The 20,434-nt window shown below is 37.5% G+C and overlaps 1 protein-coding gene across 1 annotated transcript in view; it reads left to right on the forward strand.

Annotated features, from left to right (window-relative positions):
- LOC127130527 (uncharacterized) overlaps positions 1-20,434 on the forward strand; it is a 144,190-nt gene that overhangs the window by 97,481 nt on the left and 26,275 nt on the right. The gene's annotated exons all lie outside the window — the stretch shown is intronic.

Here is a 20,434-nt window from a genome sequence, read left to right on the forward strand (position 1 = left end):
AACAGAATGTTCCCTAGGGCGTAATGAATGTGGTCTTCTCCATATCTTTAGGTGCCATCTTGATTTGATTATATCCGGAAAATCCATCAATAAATGAAAAGACTTTGAATGTAGCTGTATTGTATACAAACATATCAATGTGTGGCAAAGGGAAATCATCTTTCGGACTAGCTTTGTTTAAATCTCTATAATCGACACACATGCAGACTTTTCCATCCTTCTTCGGAACAGGAACAATATTGGCCACCCACTGCGGATACTCAGCGGTAACAAGAAAACCGACATCAATTTGTTTCTGCACTTCTTCTTTGATCTTCACTACCATATCAGGATGAGTCCTCCTCAACTTCTGCTTTACCGACGAGCATTCTGGCTTCAATGACAATTTATGCTCCACAATCTCAGAGTCCAAACCAGACATGTCTTGATAGGACCAAGCAAACAAATCTTAATATTCTCGGAGAAGATCAATCAACCCCTTCTTAACCTCCGGACACAACTGAGACCAATCTTGACTTCCTTCACATCATCTTCGGAACCCAAGTTGACTAGTTCAATATGCTCTTCGAATGGCTGAATGGCTTTTTCCTCACGCTCAAGTAGACGAGATAGTTCATCAGATACTTCTTCATCAATCTTTTCCTCAGCCTCAAACACATGGAAATTAAAGTTTGAAGAAGGAGTAGGATCATTGTGTTCAACGGGTTTGGGAACCAACCTGTATAATGATTTGATATTTTGATTTTAGAGAAGTGAATTATGACCAAATATTATGCAGATGGATAATTATTATTCATTTATTTATGTTCTTTGTGATTACCATTTTCAGAAAAGCAAAGAGTAAAAATAAAACATCATAGATGTGGATGAATAGAATTGCATTTTACTAATGATAATTGAAAATTCCTATGAATGTTCACTTCTCCCTTAGGCATAGGAGAAGGATTTTTCTTAAAACAATGAAAAACAAATTACTTAGAGCGATGGACAATAACAAGAATATCAACAACAACCTAATTATTGTAAGTCTTGCCATGCGTCACAAAGTTGGCGCAGTCTTCATCTTCATCACCCTCAATCACAGCAGCTGAGTATTGTTCATTACCATGGATGAACCCTCCGCTACGGAAACTCGGTTGCACTTCTTCAGCTTTGACATTAAACGACCCTTTTTGAAATCCCAACCCGGCCATATTTTTTTTCTCAGTGACTTCTACCATACGACCCCATTGATCTGTGCTGCCTGCCTCAATAGCTTCCTGAGCATCTTTGAAAGAAGACATGGGTGCCCTAGTTTTCGTTACTTCAGCAATAAACAAGGATTGGAATGGAGTCCCAACCTCCTCCTCAGCTTCCACATACGTAAAAGATGACAAATGGCTCACCAAAAGTGCTTTCTCTCCACCAACAACGACAAGCTTGTCGTTCTTCACAAATTTCAGTTTCTGGTGCAGAGTAGATGTTACAGCTCCAGCCTCATGAATCCATGGCCTTCCCAATAAACAACTATAGGTTGGGTGGATATCCACTACTTGAAATGTAATTTGAAAATCACTCGGACTTATCTTCACTGGAAGGTCCACTTCTCTATGATGGTTTTACGAGAAGCATCAAACGCTTTGACGATCACGCCACTATACCTCATCGGGGCGCCTTGATAGGATAATCTAGATAGAGTTGATTTCGAAAGTACATTCAGAGAGGAACCGATATCAACCAACACATTTGACAATGCATCCTCCTTGCAGTTCATCGATATATGTAGTGCCAAATTATGATTTATGCCTTCCTCAGGAAGTTCTTCATCACAAAAACTCAGATTGTTGCAAGAATTAATGTTAGCCACAAATTGGTCAAACTGATCCACAGTAACGTCGTGCTCAACGTAGGCTTGCTCCAACACTCTTTTCAATGCTTCTCTTTACGCTTCAGAATTCATCAATAAAGATAACACTGAAATATTCGACGGGGTTTTGAGCAGCTACTCCGCCATATTAAACTCGCTCTTCTTAATCAATCGCAGTACCTCATCATCATCGTTAGGCTTTAGTTTGCTGGATTCACCAGACTGACACACGGAAGCACTAACTGGGTTCACCGCAGGCACATCAAGCTTCTTACTGACTGTAGCCTCTTCTACCTCCTTCGGAAAGACCAGACCGAAGAAACGACCACTATGAGTCACCTTTGCTATGTTAGCTATATTCACAACAAAATTTGCAACAGGCAACAGAACCTCTTAACCATTCTCCACCATTTTGGTATTATACTGATAAGGCATAACTTTATCGGATGCATACGGGACAGGGCCCGCTAACCGTATCACTAACGGCCATACCAATTTATTAACGATATTGCTGCTGCTACTATCAAATTGAATCACTACCCGTTCGGAGGTCTTAAACATAAGAACAATGACATTGACATCATCACCCAAGTGACGAGACTGGAAAATTTGAATAATCCCTTCGTCCATTAACATCTGAATATCCCTCTTAACAATGACACATCCTCGAGGGTTCACACTGCAGATTGCACAACCATCATGGTCATGCTCACATTCACTAACCAGACAAATATCCTTATGAATTGTCACTAAGGACCTTCTGATAAAGCGGACGTCATAAATCTTAAACTCCCCAGGACAACCATCTACCATGTTGACAGAGGAATTACCATGAGCGGGAAACGGATTGGCTTTCACATCCGGCGCACAGTCCTTAAAGGACACTATCCCACTCTTCACAAGTTTCTGTACCTCATACTTCAACGGGTAACAGTTCTCAATATCATGTCCGGGAGCTCCTTGGTGAAAGGCGCAACGGAGTTCAGGCTTATACCACCATGGAAGTGGTTCAGGAAGTTGAGGCGGATTTCTTGGTTGAAGTAGGTTCTTGAGAACCAAAGATGGGTAGAGTTCAGCGTATGACATAAGAATAAGGTCAAAAGAGACCTTCTCCCCCTCGAAGTCTTATTGTTGATTATTGTTGTTATTGTTGTTGTTGTTGGTTCTTTGATGCGGTTGTTGTTGACGTTGTTGTTGAATTGGCATTGATTGATTGTTGGAATTGTTTGAAAACACTGGAATTACTGGTGAAACTTGATGTTGACGCTGACGTGGTTGAGGGTTTCTTCTGACATGAGGCCTTCTTTGCCTCCCCACAGATACTGAATTGGTTTCCCCTTCCTTTTTCTTGGGGAAATCACTCCCATACTTCTTACTGGACGACACCTCTTCCTTAGACAGACGTCCTTCACGGACTCCCTTTTCTAGCCTCATCCCTATATTTCCCATTTCCGTAAAGTCATTAGGGGCACTGGAAATCATACGTTCGTAATAAAATGAACTCGGGGTCTTTAGAAAAATCTTCGTCATCTCCTTCTCTTCCAATGAAGGATTAATCTGAGCACCAAGTTCTCTCCATCTTTGAGCATACTCTTTGAATGTCTCTTTTTCCTTCTGAGACATAGACCTCAGCTGGTCTCTATCAAGCGCCATGTCCATATTATACTTTTACTGTTTCATAAAATCTTCACCCAATTTATTGAACGTACGAACACTTGCAATGTCTAGCCTCATGTACCATCTTAGAGGAGCACCAGTCAAACTGTCTTTAAAGTAATGAATAAATAACTGATCATTATCAGTTTGAGTTGACATTTTTCTGGTGTACATAACAAGGCGGCTAAGCGAACAAGTATTTCCCTTATAGATTTCAAAGTCAGGGACTATGAACTTCATAGGGATCTTCACATCTGGTACCAAGTAGAGTTCAGCAGCACTCTTACCGAACGGGTCTTTTCCTCTCAACGTTTTCAATTCCTTTCGCAGCTCAATGAACTAATCCTTCATCTCATCCATCTTCTCATAAACATTTGGGCCCTCAGACGACTCAAAATAGTAGATGGTGTACTCAACACGAGGCAAGGTATGAACAACTAGAGGCGGCACAGACATGACCAGGCTAGATGCCGGCATAAAAGCAAATGTAGGTGCAAACCCTTCAGGCACGAAATTCGGTGGCATCCCCCACGGGAATCCAGTAGGCATAGTCGAACTGGATTGAGTAGCAGTAACAGGCATGGTTGAGGTAGCAACCTCGGAGATGACAATCCTCTAGGGAGGAGGAGCAGGAGTTAGTGAAGATTGGTTCTGCGCAGCAATGACAGATTCCATCAATGTTGTTAACCTAGCAATCTCATCCTTCAGCTCTCTATTCTCTTCTAGATGCTTCATTATCCTTGGTTGATTAGCATGAGTGTTGTATCGGTGGGTCAGCTTGGCTGAAGCACATAAGAATAACTGATAAGACATCTGGAGAAAGAAAACCTGTTATGCAAATGATGCATGAAATGCAATGTTTTTGTTTGTTTTTAATTCCAAGGAACCTACAAAGTTATATTTGCAAATATTAAATAATAACAATAGTAACCATTTGATTGACCATAAAAATCTCTTTTATTCATGAAATTTTGGAAGGATTACACTGAGTATAATTTCAGAAATCAAAGTACAAATATAAGAGAAAAGGAAACTAATCATCCTAAGGATCCCCTAGCAACAGTGTCAGATGATCTGGCTGCAGGCGCGTACTTTCTTCGGATGCGTCAGATCTCAGACTCAAAAGATGTCTTCATCTGAGCCTTCTCAAGGACAAGTTGGTCAACAATCTTCTTCCAAGCACCGGAAGGCTGAGGCATGCTAGAGGGAGATGGACCTTCTGGCTCTCTCTGTCTCTTCACTGCTCGATCTTCAAGAAGTTCAATAAGTGCATCTTTGTCCTTTGACTCAAGCTAAAACTCCTCATGCTTTTGGCTCAAAGCATTGGACCGTTCTTCCCACACATCTCTCTCTTGCTTCATATTGGCGAGTGCGTCTTCCAACTCCTCTACATCTTGGTTAGGGAGAGTTGATGGCTCAGCCACAACCATAGACATAGGTCTTTCACAAGCCTACAATATCTTCAACTCCGAAGCTCTTTTCTTCACCCAATTAGTGTAAGCTTCCAAAGCTACACAGTTGCATGGATCAAGCTCGGATCTTTGTTTCCCATGCACATTATGCCAAACATGTATCATCTTCTGCTTCAAACGTTGGGCATCTTTACCCTCTTGATAGAAAAGACCTTCTAACTGAATTTTATTAGGTTTGTCTCTCAAGGGGAACCCAAGTTGACGATGAGCCAAAGCAGGGTTGTAGTTGATTCCTCCTCGTGTACCAATGAGAGGCACATTAGAGAATTAATCACAACTATCTATAATCTCCAAGCTACTAAATATATAATCATACCAAACAATATCATCATTAGTGAGGGACATAAGTCTCTAGGACCACCGTAGACATTGCTTGTTTTCCATAAAAGCAAGTGTCTGAGGCAAGTGCGAAATAAACCACTTGTACAGAAGAGGAACATAGCATACAATAGTTCCACCACCTTTAGAATTCCTCAAATGCAAAGAGAAGTACACATCACCCAACATAGTAGGCACATGATTTCCAATCAAGAAGATTCTAATAGCATTAACATCAACAAAACCGTCGATGTTAGGGAACAAAGCCAGACCATAGATGAACAACACAAATATGGCTTCAAAAGTATCCACATTACCGGCTTGAGCAAATAAAATAGCTTTCCCTATGAGAAACTCAGAAGTCAACCCAAACATTCCTCCTTTCTTTACCCAATGAGCCTCAATCTCATACTTCTTCAGATGAAGAGCTTCATCTATAAGATGAGATCTGGGAATCTCCTCCAATCCACTAAAAGGCACCTTGTTAGAAACAGGTATTCCTAAGAGATGGGCATACTCCTCCAATGTAGGCATAAGTTGATAATCGGGAAAAGTGAAGCAACGGTAGAGAGGGTCATAAAATTGAACCAACACAGTCAAGAGTCCTTCCACTACATCAGCGGATAACACAGACAAAAGCTTCAAATTACGTTGCTTAAAGTCCAAGGGATCTAATACAAAGGATGATAACTTCCTTAGCTTTTTCAAGTCGGGACATCTGAAACTGTACTTTTTAGTGTTCCTTCATCAATAATCCATGGTCTGAAAATATTTGCAAATAAAACCCTAGTTCCTTGGAGTTGTTTTTCGTGTGATGAATGTTATGATGTGCATGAATGCATGAATGTAACAATCACAAATAAGGGATCACACACAAGGAAAAGAAATAAAGGTCAAGGGATGAATCAAATCATTGTCAAGATCAATCATCCATTTTGGTGGATTATGGTTTTCACCTTATCAACACCCAAGTTCCATTGATATTGACAAGACTTGATTGGATCAACTAAGAATCAAAGGGTCTGTTGTGAGTCACGAGCATGAAGTCAGGTTAAGAGCCATCCCGAACGAGTGTACTAAGGATAAAAACCTATAGATCATGTTCTAAAAAGTTCCCAGAGTCTTAATTCCATCTATCAGATATTATAGGTTAGGATGACTGACTCATCAACCCATAATATTCTCAAGAGAAACTCGTCTGAGTGTATTATCGCATAACAACTGTTATCAAGTCTACACCTGAACAGTCTCCACACTACATCCTAAATAGGCCAAGTTGGGTTAAATGTTCTACGGTCCTTAGCTTCTCGAACCCCAAATCAGAGAAAGTAATGCCTAACCACAAATAACTTGTGTGACATCAATAGCTCCAAAAGGGTCTCCACTGAGTAGATGGGTTTCAAGGCAACTTGTTAAGGACTACTCCACATAAGTAGAACATGACTATACCATCCTCTTATCTTAATTGCACTCAAGTTCGGGTTAGAACTTATCTCACCACTCAGAGATCACCAAGCACAACAAGCAGATTATATCATACAAACAAATACATAAACATCAAATATACAATTATATACACATAAAAAAGTAGGCTAAACCCATTGAGGACTACTCCCCAGCAGAGTCTCCACTTAATTTTTGTAGCTGTAAATTCATGACCACTAAGTTATGGATAAACTTAACGTCAATAAAACCAGAGTCGCCACCGCGCTCTTATTGTTTCCAAAGGAAAAGGGAAAAGTACGAACAAAACCCAAAGATAAGAAGTTTTCAAATCAAAACTAATAAAATGCCAGAGATTACAGGTAAGGGGGTTGGTTACACAGAGGGAAGGTGTTAGCACCCAAATTGTCCTAGGTACTCCTAGGGAGCCCTTTTTTATGTGTGTATGTGTTTTTGGTCTAAAAGATGTTTGCAATAAATAGAGTGGGGGATGAGAAAAGAATTTATTAATTATATTTTTGTGTTTGACAAGACCTTCGGAGTTGTGCCTACGTACCAACATAAAAATGAGGGATCAAAACCTCATAGTTCGTGGTATCAATTTCAAAATGAGTGGATTGCTTTTAATAAAAAATTAGGTTTAAAAGAGGCATAAATGGCCCAACAGTTTGAATGAGTGTTAGTTCTTTTTGTCTTTTTGAAATTTTAAGTCAATATGATTAGATTCATTTACATGTTTGATTTAAGAAAAGAGTTTTAAAATGCTATGGCATAAGGCCAAAGTTTCTAATTTGCAATAAAGTATATATTTTTAAATCACAAGCAAAGAAGATTTTTTAAAAGGGGGAGAGATTTTGAAATTTAAGAAGTGGGAGGAGATGAAGAGACTAATCCTAAGCATAAAATTAAAAGTTGAGAGTTGAAAAGATCTGATCAATGAGATGCAATCTAATAGACAAGAATTTCATATAGAAAACTCACTTTCCTTTTGGACCTTTGAATCAAGAAATATCAACAAGAAAATAGCAATATCAAGCAAGACATCAAATAAAGATGGCTACATCCAAGCAAGAAAATCCCAACTAACAGTCTTCTTTGTCTTCTTATGTGTCGGATGAAATAATCCTTGATCAACTCAGAATAAGGCATCAAACACAAGATAATCAGTTGCACTAAGACCATGTGTAACAGATGAATTCAAATGGATCCTAATACTTGCATTAGATGAAAGCTCACAATCACAATAACTTGGTTTCAGAAATGTTGGCATTGGCCAAGTCCTTTTGCATAGGGAATGTTGCCTAATTCTAAGTCCAAAAGCTCATATCAAATCCAATAGTCCATACAAACATTTTTTAAGAGTTTTTGTTGTTTATTAAGTATTTTAAGGTCCTAAGACCACACACACACAAAAATTACACAAACAAATATATACAATCACAAAATATGGCTCAAGTGAGCAAAGTGAAAATGACGTAAATATAAACAAGTTAAACGATATGTAAATGACAAATGAAATGGTAAATGACTTGAATTTAAATTGCATAAAGTAAATGACTTGAAAATAAAAGCAATATTAATAAAAGTTAATCAAATGTTAGTTGATTAAATGTTAGTGATGGTTTGCTTTTCAATTGATTAAGTCATTCTTTGGAGAACACTCAACCCTCTATTCATATTCATGGATCCTTGAACCAAGACATCTTCCAAAGGAAGGAAAAAGGCCAAGTTTACATATAATACCATGAAAGGGGGGAGACTTACAATCTCACTTACTAGAATGTTATGCCTTTAGGGTCAAACTTAGCTATATGTTAAGCAATGGTAATTGGACTTATGTAGAAGTCACAACTACCTGAGGTCGGGTAATAGAAATTTTAGTGTTAATGCATGTTAGAGATATGGTATAATGAACCAAACTCCTAAAATATACCACACACAAAAGGAAAAAAGATCAAAGGATAGACCTATCTCATCCATACTTGTATTGGTTCATCTAACACAAGGTTATTGATGAACCAATTAGCCTTAGGATATTGAGACTCCATTGGTCAATGGAAAGGATAAGAGATAATGGGATTGAAGATGAAGAGGGAAAGGAGATGAGAGAAACATAAATTGGTCATGGGAGGAATTTTATCAAATTAAAATCATTCCTTCATTTTGGGAGATGAAATGTACATTTCATCAATCCCCTAAATCCAATGATTTTAACTTAACAAAAGTTAAATCAACCTTGAGCAAGGCCCAAATAAGTAGTCAAACATCACAAGTCAATAAAAATGGCTCAACATAATTTCTACAAAATTAATCAATTAAAGTGCATTTAAATTAAATTTAGTTTGGTTAAAACCTTAAACCTCTTCAAAACACCAAATATATGGCCAAGAGATTTATCCTAGGTCGAACAAGGTCAAAGGACCTTAGACAAAAAATTTCAAAATTTTTGAAGAGTCAGAAGTATTTTTAAACAATTAAAAATATGCATAAAAACAATTAATTCATGAAAAATATCAAAGTTAATCCAAAAAATAATTTTAATTCAGAAAAAAAAAAGGAAAATATTTAAAGATTTTTGGTGAAAGTCCCATTTTTTTGATTAAAAATGAAATTAATATGAATTAATCAAAATAAATGGATTAAATGAAAAATCAGAAAATAAAAAGAAATTCAACAAAACAAGGGTCATCAGATCTCCCTCATTAATTGAGGTGGCAGATATGATGGCCAAGCGCACGGTTCCACCAAACACTTCACTCAATGCATGCACACGCATGGTATTCAAAAGCAAGAGCCCTGATTAAAAACCAAGATTAGAGGGCTTGGATTGGACCAGCGCACCACCGGAACCCTAACTCCGATCATTTTCTCCAGTGATCACCGCCGGTCTGATTCAAGCTCAACTTCATGAAAAATGAAAAGTGAATGCACTAATTTGAAGGAAAAATGCCCAGGAGCACGAATTTGGCTTCAATTTTCTCCAATTCCAAATATATAAAAAGATACAGAGATTTGAATTTTGAGGATCATGAATTGAGTTGCTTCGATTTAACCTCAAAGCAACTCAATCTTCTTTCCTACATTGATAGGACATCAGACAACCAAACATCAGAAATAATGGTGAAGAATTGAGGGAGAATCGAAGAGATAAAGTTTATGAAAATTCACCTTCGAGGGAGCTTCAAACTTGCTTGATCTTGATTCCAGTTGTGCTTGGCTTTGCTTCAGAAGCTTGTTGGAAGTGATTAGGATCAAGAAATGGCCTGGACTCTTGGAGTTTCAATCTCAAAACAGATGGAGATTTGAAACTCGATTTTCAAATGAAAACCTTCAAGATTATCCTTTAGTGGAGAGGGTTTGGATTGCAGGTTCAAAGCTTGGGCATGAGGTCCTCCATTCTGAGCAATGAGGGTTGTATTTATAGCCAAAGATATTCATTTCCACACACTTCCAAAAATGGAAAATTTGAGTAATTCTCTTTGCATTCTTGCATGGGCGTGTGGTAGGACCATCAAGTGAGGTATTCAGGTCCAAAAATGAGTGAGAATCATGCTGAAATCATGTTATATGACCATGCATTCGTGTATGAAATGTGGAAGTGAAAATCATCCAAATGGTATCTCACATTGCACCCATGCGTAAGTCCTTCATTATTTGACCAAATGAGATGATTGTGGACTTTTTGGAAATGTGAGATCAAGGGGAAAAACTTTTATATTGAACACTTTTTTATTTGAAGCTTGAACCATGATGAATTTTGAGGTGGAAGTTTGGGAAATCAAGCATATTTGAAAAGTTTCTAAGTCCTAAGTCAAATGTTCACTTCTTCCATCTTGAATAAGTTTTTCTATGGACTTCAAATGAAAAACGTTCCTTCATAAACATTGTATCTCTTTCGAAACTCATTTGGATTTGGCATGAAGGAGTTATGCATTTTAGAAGTTGAGGAAAATCACTTGTTCAAGGGTATTTGCCCAAAATGACCTATAATGTTTCCTCTTGGCACATGCATTTGAAAATTGAATTTGAACTTCCTCCAAACATAAAAGTTGAATTAGAGATATTGAATTTGATCATGGAATTTGAATGGCTTTCATCTCATAAAAATTGAGCAAGTTATGGTCTTGGGAAGTTGACCTCCAAACTAGGGTTCAAACAAAATGACCTATAATCTTTCACCATAAAAAATGACTTTCCAAGCAAAACTAGATCTTGACTTCAACATGAAAGTTGTTTGGAATGTCCTTTTGAGTAACGCTTCTTTTGGAATCATTTTCATATGACAAAACTTGTAGGAGATAGGGTCTAGGGAACCCCAATTTTGACCAGTTGACTTTCTCTGGTCAACCACCATGAACCATCTTGATAGCTTAACATTCTCTTGACTTTTGGGACTTATGGAGGATCATATATGTGTAAGATGACGTAATATGAAGTATACCTTGAAATATTTGGTCAAATGTTGAAGAAACTTGTTGAAGAAGTTACACAAGATACCCAGATGAATTAGGATTTACAAGGCAAACAAACTCCAAACTCTTGGTAAATTCTTGATTAAAATGATATGTGAAGATCATGGGATCCATATATGATTCCTAGAACCAATTTAAACTAATTCTTGATTGAGCTACTTGCATTGAGGGTCTTAAACCCTAGATATGAGCTTGATAGAGCATAGGTGAGCATACACACTTCCTACAAATGCAACAAACTATACATTGACATATTTTTGGTATTTTGGTTAGTAAACAATGAAAAAAACAAAGTATGATACAATCAAAAGTGTTCTTGGTGATCTCTCCCAATGCAAACCCAATGGATGGGGGGTAAAGAGGATGCCAAGGTGTGATCCCAATTCTAATGCATATGATGAGATAACATGAGGGATATTAGGGTCAAAATTAGGGTCTTACAATAGCATTCTAGTAAGTGAGATTATAAGTATCCCATTCTTCATGGTATTGTATGGGAACTTGACCTTTTTTCCATTCATGAAAACTAGTGGCATACTTGTTGATTTATCCAAGTTGGAGCTCTTCTCATGGATGATGTCTTGGTTCAAGGATTCATACTTGTGAATGAATGGTTGAGTGTTCTCCAAAGAATAACTGAATCAATTAAAACTCATCATTAACATTTAACTAACCATTTTACTAACTTCTTGATTAATGTTGTTTTATTTTCAAGTCATTTACTTTATTCACTTTAAATTTCAAGTACCTTTATCATTCATTGCCATTTACATTTCATGCAACTTGTTTATGTTTCAAGTCCTTTTCACTTTGCTCATTTGAGCCATATCTTGTGATTGTATATTGTTTGCTTGCTTTTGTTTTGTTGGTGGTCTTAGGACCTTAAAACATCTAATAACAACAAAAACCCTAAAAAACATCTTGGTGGACTGTTGGATTTGATCTGAATTTTGGACTTAGAATTAGGCAACATTCCATATGCTAAAGGACTTGGCTAATGCCAACATCTGAAACTGAGCTATCTTTGACTACTTCATCTGATGCAAAACCTTGAATACCTTTGATTCATCTGTTACTCTGTCTCTGTGCTTAATTGTTATATTGTTATTATTACTTATGTCTGATGATTGTTCTGAGTTGATCAAGGAGTATTTCATCTGATACATTGGAAGATATTGAAGACTGCTAGCTATTGGAGTGGTTGCTTGGATATTATGACTATCTTTATTTGATGCCTTGATTTTCATATGGTGCTGGAATATAGCTTATTGTTTATTTCTTATTGCTTGTCAAAGTCTAATAAAAAATGGGTTTCTATATGACATTCTTGTATCTTTTCAACTCTTAACTTTTAATTTTTGTCTAGGATAGTCTATTCATCTCCTCCCACTTCTTTAATTTCAAAATATCTCCATCGTTTCAAAAACCTTCTCTGTCTTGTGATTTCAAACTTAGACATGTTTTAATGATTAGAAACTTTGGCTTTATGCCATTAAATTCTCAAACTTTTTCTTAAATCAATCTTGTAAATAAACTTAACTATATTGACTTAAATTTCAAAAAAGACAAAAAAAAACTAACAACTTCATTCAAATCTTTAGCCTCTTGTGCCTTTTCTTGTTTAATTTTTGTTAAAATTAATTCATCAACTTCTTTGAAATTTTTACCACGAACTACGGGATTTTGATCTCTCATTTTTATGTTGGTACGTAGGCATAAGACCGAAGGTCTTGTCAAACACAAAAATATAATTAATGAATTCTTTTCTCATCCCCTCACTCTATATTTGATCAAACATCATTTAGACCAAAAAAAACATGCACACAAAAAAGGGTTCCCTAGGAGTACCTAGGACACTTTGGGTGCTAACACCTTCCCTGAAGGAGAATTGCCATCCAAGGCGCAGCGGAATTTAAAAATTTCTCCATTTAGTGATCCTTATGAATGGGCATGATCAGTGATAGAATCGTTACCTCTTGTGGCGATTCGAACCTTTGGTGCAGATCTCTGATAATGATCAAAACCTTTGATACAGATCCACGGGGCGATCACGAACGTTGAACGATGACAACGTCTCTACTCAGTCCACACGAACGGATTCCTTCAATCGCAGTGCTAGCTGTTATGAATGAAGGCTTTGAATGAGAGAGAGATACGAAATTCCAACTCTTCAGTTGTGTTTTCTGTCTTAGTGAGTTCTTATGCTTCTACCCAAGGGGTTCTATTTATAGAACCACTTGTGTGGGTTTCAAGCCAAAAAGCCCACTTAAGTGCATATTGGCCCATATCTCATAATATGCCAAAATCACTTAAGTATTTGGTACCTTACCATATTTCGTATCCTGCTTAAGTACACCGTACCTTACAATGTTCCTTAATTATTCTATCTCTCATCAATCCGTCCTTTGTGTGTGACCCTATAGGTTTTCGCGACGTTGGCAATTATATTAAATCACGCATTTAACATAATAAACAGTGAGCGGTATCTAGCAACACATCACTGCTACCCAAGTCACGAAAATGTCGTGTGATCTGACAAAACCTCCTGTGATAATAATTGTGTGTATAATTACCCCTTTTCCCTTATATCTATATTGAACACAAGGTATAGACCGTGTCACCCTTGTCCAGTTCAATATTGGGCCCATAGACATTTATCCTGTTACGCAGGATTGGCAAATTCCATCTAGGACACTCATGTCCCTCAGCATGCTTCGTGGAGTATCCATCAACTGTCTTTATGGTTATCCAGTTACGGACAATGTTGGATCAGCAATAAAACACTCGACTCTACATCTAGGATCCATAGTGGTTTGAGGTCGAAGATTGGTATACACTATTATCACCATGAGAATAACTTATGACACTTTGCATAACTTCCTATATAGTATTCTCATAGCGGGTCAATCCGGCATAATAGTCTTAATGCTTTAATGTTATCCCACTTCACATTAAAGCTCGACTACGGATACTTTAAGAGCAGTGCCCTTATGTTTAATGTGTTCTCATGATTAAGTCACACTTAATACATTAAACGGACTATCTATTCTAGGGACTTTATTAATCAACCATAATAAAGAAAATGCCTTTTATTATTAATAAATAATTCGATACAAGTACCAAAAGTATTGGCCTCTAGGGCTTACACCAACAATCTCCCACTAGCACTAGAGCCAATCAGGCATACCCCGTATGCCCATTGTTCTAGTATGGCCATCATGCTTCTGCTGCGCAAGAGGCTTTGTCAGTGGGTCAACTATATTGTCAAGTGTAGGTACTTTACATATTTTCGCACAACGCCTAAGTATGTGTTTGGATCGTTGGTGAGATCTAGGCTCCTTAGCTTGTGCGATAACACCATTGTTATCATAATAGAGACCAATGGGATCCACAATTCTAGGGACTATGCCAAGTTTATTGATCCAAACAGCTTCCTTTGCTGCACTTAAGGCAGCAATATACTCAACCTCAGTTGTAGAATCAGCAACTGCATCTTGCGTTGAACTTTTCAAGCTCACAGTGCCACCATTTAAGAAAAACACATAACCAGATTGGAATCATTCATATTAAAGCATCTCAGCACTTTGTCTATGTATGTACTCTGACTTAGGCCAGGCAGTTTTGTAATCTATCTCTATAGATTCTGATTCCTAATATATAGGTTGTTTCACCCAGGTCCTTCATAGAAAAGCATTTCCCTAACCAAGACTTTACTTGTTGCAGGGTAGGGATATCGATTCCAATGAGTAATATGTCACCTACATATAATACCAGGAATACGAACATGCTCCCACTAACCTTCTTGTAGACACAAGGCTCATCTTCGTTTTTGATGAATCCATACAGTTTAACTGTTTCATCAAAATGAAGATTCCATGAGTAGGTCACAGGCTCATCTTGATCCATGAGTAATACATCACCTAGATCAGATATCCATATATCTCAGGTAGGTGACGTATCCTGCCTGACCTACGCTGGTCTTGTTCTACTTGAGCAGGTTGCTCTTACACAACTACTTGTGTTTCCTGCTCTAATTCCTCCATAGGTGTATCGATGCTTTGTGATTCTTGAATTTCTTCAAGCTCTACTTTCCTCCCACTGGTTCCTTTGGAAATAAAATCCTTTTCTAGGAAAACTCAAGTTCGAGCGACAAACATTTTGCCCTCAGAAGGATTGTAGAAATAATATCCTCTTGTTTCTTTAGGATACCCCACAAATAAGCATTTGTCAGATTTGGGCTCAAGCTTAGTTGAAATTTGTCGTTTCACATAAACTTCGCCACCCCCAATCTTCATGTAAGACATATGTGGTCTCTTACCACTCCATATCTCATATGGTGTCTTTTCAACCTTTTGGATGGAACACGGTTAAGTGTGTAAGTTGATGTCAATGGTGTATGTCCTCAAAAGGAGTTTGGAAGATTGGTGTGACTCATCATGGATCGGACCATGTCCAACAGGGTTCGATTTCTTCTCTCAGATACACCCTTCCATTGGGATGTGCCAGGAGGAGTAAGTTGGGATAGGATCCCATACTCTTTCAGATGGTCATCAAACTCTAGGATTAAATACTCACCACTTCGATCTGATCGAAGAGTTTTAATATTCTTACCTAGTTGGTTTTAACTCGTTAGGTTTCACCCTTTTGTATTAATGTTATTAATAGGCATTTCAAGATCAAAGACATATAGTCCATTGTTCATTTGTGCAGTAGCATAGAATATATCATTCAAATAAATTGAACAACAATTGTTCTTTATTATAAATGAAAAACCAAACTTGTCCAATCAAGCAATGGAAATAATATTCCTGCTAATTGCAGGTACATAATAACAGTTCTCTAACTGAATTATTAAACCACTAGGTAAAGTCAATACAAAAGTTCCTACGGCTAAAGCAGCAACCTTTGCTCCATAGCCAACTCGTAGGTCGATTTCACCTTTTGCCAAATCTCTACTCCCTTTTAGTCCCTTCACATTTGTACAAATGTGAGAACTGCATCCAGTATCTAATACCCATGATGCAGAAGTAGATAAATTAATAACAAAAATACCTGAAGTTGAAGTCTCTACTCCATTCTTCTTATCTTCCAGGTACTTTGGGTAGTTCCTCTTCCAGTGTCCGGTCTTACCGCAATGGAAGCAGGTGCCTTCTTTTGCTATGCCTCCACTAGGCTTCAAAGCAGCAGTGGGTCTGGGATTGGCAACTTCCTTGCCTTTTCCCCTTATCACTCTGCTTAGTGGGCCTTTTGTTTTGTCTCTTTCCATTTCCGATCATCAGAATGGACTTCCCTTTTGACTTCAGATTCTGCTCGGCAGTTCTTAACATGGCGAGCAGTTCAGGAAGAGATTTGTCCATATCAATCATATTGAAATTTAGGACAAATTAACTGAAACTATCTGGCAACGATTGCAAGATCAAATCAGTTGCAAGTTCCTTTTCGAGGGGAAAACCCAATCATCTTGAGTACATGGGGACCTACAGGGGCTCCCTCAGCTAACTTGCTTTGAAAAAGGGCTTTTGAAACTTCAAACCTCTCATGCCTTGCTTGCTCTTGATAGAGCATCTTCAGGTGTTCGATCATATCGAACACTGACATGTTCTCATGTTGCTTTTGCAATTCCGAGTTCATGGTAGCTAGCATGAGACAAGCAGTCTCATTGGCATCATCGACATGCTTCTTATAAGCATCTCTTTCTGCCTTGCGGGTGTAAGACCCCAATTTTGTCCCTAAGATCCCTCATGGCATCATCCCATATCATTCATTGCCTCAAGGATCTTTGTGCCCCTTACCTCCTTTCCTGTGGGTGGGTTAGCTTTTGAGTGTGATTCTTGATCACCAAGCATGTTTTGCATATGTATATCATTGCTTTTCTTTTTATCTTTAACCAAAGGTACAAAAATGTGTCATCTAACCTTTGCCTTGCAGATGAAGCAATCTTAGGTCAAAGCAGTCAAAGGCAGTCATTGAGCAATAGATGGTGGCCATTCTTGAGAATTTGGACCCCATGATCATTCATAAGAGTTCATATGAGCCATGATATCATTTTGAATCAAAATCCCAAGTGGTAGAGGCTTGAATTTCATCAGGACATAGCTAGGTCATCTGAAGACCTAGAAAAGTCAACTGCCAGGTCAACTGTTGGATTTGGAGGTGGGAAGTGATTAGAAATACTCCATTCATGTTCAAACAAGTCTCATTTTACATTTCAAACATCAACATTGAAGAAAATAAAGTCAGGTCAAAACTTTCCAAAAATAGAAAGTGACCTATAATTCAAAATTGCCAAAAATGGAAAGGTTTTAACCTAACTTCAACTTCAAATTACATCATCAAGAAAGCTTCAAATGAAATTTTGTTGAACATGAACGTTGTAGATCTTTCTCTCCCATTTCCAAAAAGTCCAAGATCATCCATTTCTCATATGTGGTTAAGGAGATATGATCAAATCATGGCAAGGTGTACATGGAGATTCAAATGTGCATAACTTCTCAACCAATTGTCCAATTCAAGTGGCTCTTTTTTGTACATTCTTCTCTTTTTTGTACATTCAAATGTGCATTGCATTACATCAATTCTCATCACATAATTATTTGCATTTCACTTGAATTTTTGGAGGGAAAAACTATAATTTGAAATTGGTGCATTGTTTAAGCATGGTACCATTGCATTTAGCTCCAAAATGATGTTTTAAGTGAAAATCAAGTGAATCACGTGCACTGTTCATCATGCACACCATGCATAAGGTGAATTTGCTAATTTGCATTTTACATCTTCTTTTTACTAATTCCATTTGCCAATTGCTTAAACATGATTAGGGAAGTGATTAAGGAGAAGTATATATAGCAAATCATAACAGATTTTCTGCTAACAACACTTCATTTTTCAGATCTAGATCTAGAATACAAAACTTTTCTCTCAAAATTTTCTTCCATTTTCTTCATTTCCAATCCAATTTCTTGCTTAATTCTTGTTGTTGAGTTGTTTTTGAGCAGGATTACACATAGAATCATAGCAATTTGTGCAGCATTGAAGCATTTGTGAAGCTTGAAGCTACCATGGCAAATCCAAATTCTGGCAAAATCGTGTGCACTTGAGCTTCGAGTTCTCTCCTAATCAACTTCACAAGCATCATAGAGGAGATTTTGAGCACTGCAAGGCTTGGACAACACCAAATTCGATTCTGCTCTCCAAGAGGTTACAGATTCGACCTCTCTAATTCTCGAAATTATTATGCTAATGTGATAGATAATTGAATGCTGAGTAGATTGAGCTCTAAATCGTGTGAATCCATGCATAATTGAGTGAGATATGGTTGTTCAAAGTTTTGATGTTAAATCTTCTTTCATTTGATCCATGCATGTTTAGTTGTTTCTTGATGATTTGTTTGTGGATTCATGTTGTATGATGCAAGATCTTTAAAATGATATGCGCCATGCCTATTTCTGTGCATTTTGAAAATTTCTGGAAAATCTGGATGAAGATCTTCATGATCTTCATCCTGTTCTTCGCTTGTTCTTCATTTCCTGCGAATTTTGTTGCAACCTTCATCGTTACCTGCGAATTTTCATGCAACGTTCATGTTTCCTGCGGATTTCCCAGCGTTTGCATGCATAGCTTAGGGTTCGTATGTTATTGGTACACGTATGCGCATGCATGGCGAAGTGATTGGCTTACCTTGGTTTGACTGAGCCACGCAGGCATTGACCGGTCAGGTCAATTAATGAAACGACCGCGTTTCATTTAGCCTGGCGCCAACTTTCAAATTGTGCATTGGTTCGATTCTCAGCTACGCATGTTTTCAAATGTGCTTCATGATATTTTACATCTCCCTCCATTTTGTTCCATGCTAATTCTTCATGTTTTTTTATTTTTTCATCATCTTCTAAAATTCATATTAAATTGAAAATAGCTCCAAAAAATGTGTGGTTTTTTGCTTGATGTCACATTTTCTGTCTAGAATTTTATGACCATTTTTTCAAAAATTGTGCTTGGCTGGTTTTTAATTTTGCCTAGGGTTTGTTAACATATATGCTTCTTGTACCTTGCCTTGCTTCTTCATTTGTGAAATGCTGGTTGTTTATCCAAAGAATCTGAAAATTGACATGATGAAACTAGACTCTTGGCTTGACATTATGGTTTTGATTTGATATTTTTACCGTTTGTGGTTTCTATTTTATGATCATGTGAATGTAGGTGTGACAATTTGTGTCACACCTTTGCTTGTTCTTCTTATGTGATGTGTTTGCCTTACCTATTGATCTTCAAATACTCTGATTTTTTGTAGGATACATATTATGGATGATGTGAATGAGCATGAATTTTCTTGGAATTATTTGATTGATTTCTGATTTTATTGAGATTTTTCATTCTGGTTGGTCACATTGGTGCTTTGAAATTGCTTTGAACTTCAATTGATTGTGAAATACTTTTGGTATATGATATTGATGTGAGACCTTTTGGATTGTCTTAAGATGTGTTTGAAGTTGATCCATGTTAATTTTTAGCTTCTGTTTTAAATTTTTTCTCCATCTTTGACCCTAGGCTTTGACCTAGTGGTTTGCCTCTCATCTTTGAGCTTTGTTTTCAGGTTGAACATCCAAGTTATATGGTTCATGATGCTCCATCATTTGAGCATTTGATGTCTACCTTTGTCTACTAACATTGTGTGTTTTGTAGGGTTGTTAACTCACTTGAGTTGGACTTGTGGCTTATGCCTTTGCTTATTGGGTTTGACTGTTGATATTGATGTTGTTTAATTGTCTGAGTTGTATACTGATTTGTTTGATGTTTCCACAGGTACATTAGTTGCTTAAGTTCATTTTGAACTTGCTTTTGCTTGGTTGCTTAACCACTTAGGTATAATTTCTCTTCTTCATGTAGTCTGGAAGACCTACTGTTACTTGGTAGGCACCTGTCTGAAGTCCTCCTTAAGAGGCAATGCTTGTGTTTGTTTATCTTTGTGCCAAGCAGGAAAAGTCCTTTGATAAGGCAATTGGCAGATAAAAGAGATGTGTAATCCATCTCCTGCTATTCAGTGTGTCATCCCTTTGCTCACATTACATGTTGACGCATTGTGGATATTAACCCAAGATCTATAGAGTCATTCTCTTGTGGAGAAGAGTTCCAACTTTCTGAACTCCCACACTTTCTGTTATTCAAAGCTCTCCCAGGCCAGGGATAAGAGCTATGAGACACACCCCTCATCTCCATTTCATCTGCTTCAC

The sequence above is a fragment of the Lathyrus oleraceus genome, chromosome 3, assembly GCF_024323335.1.
Source record: "Lathyrus oleraceus cultivar Zhongwan6 chromosome 3, CAAS_Psat_ZW6_1.0, whole genome shotgun sequence".
NCBI lineage: Eukaryota > Viridiplantae > Streptophyta > Magnoliopsida > Fabales > Fabaceae > Lathyrus > Lathyrus oleraceus.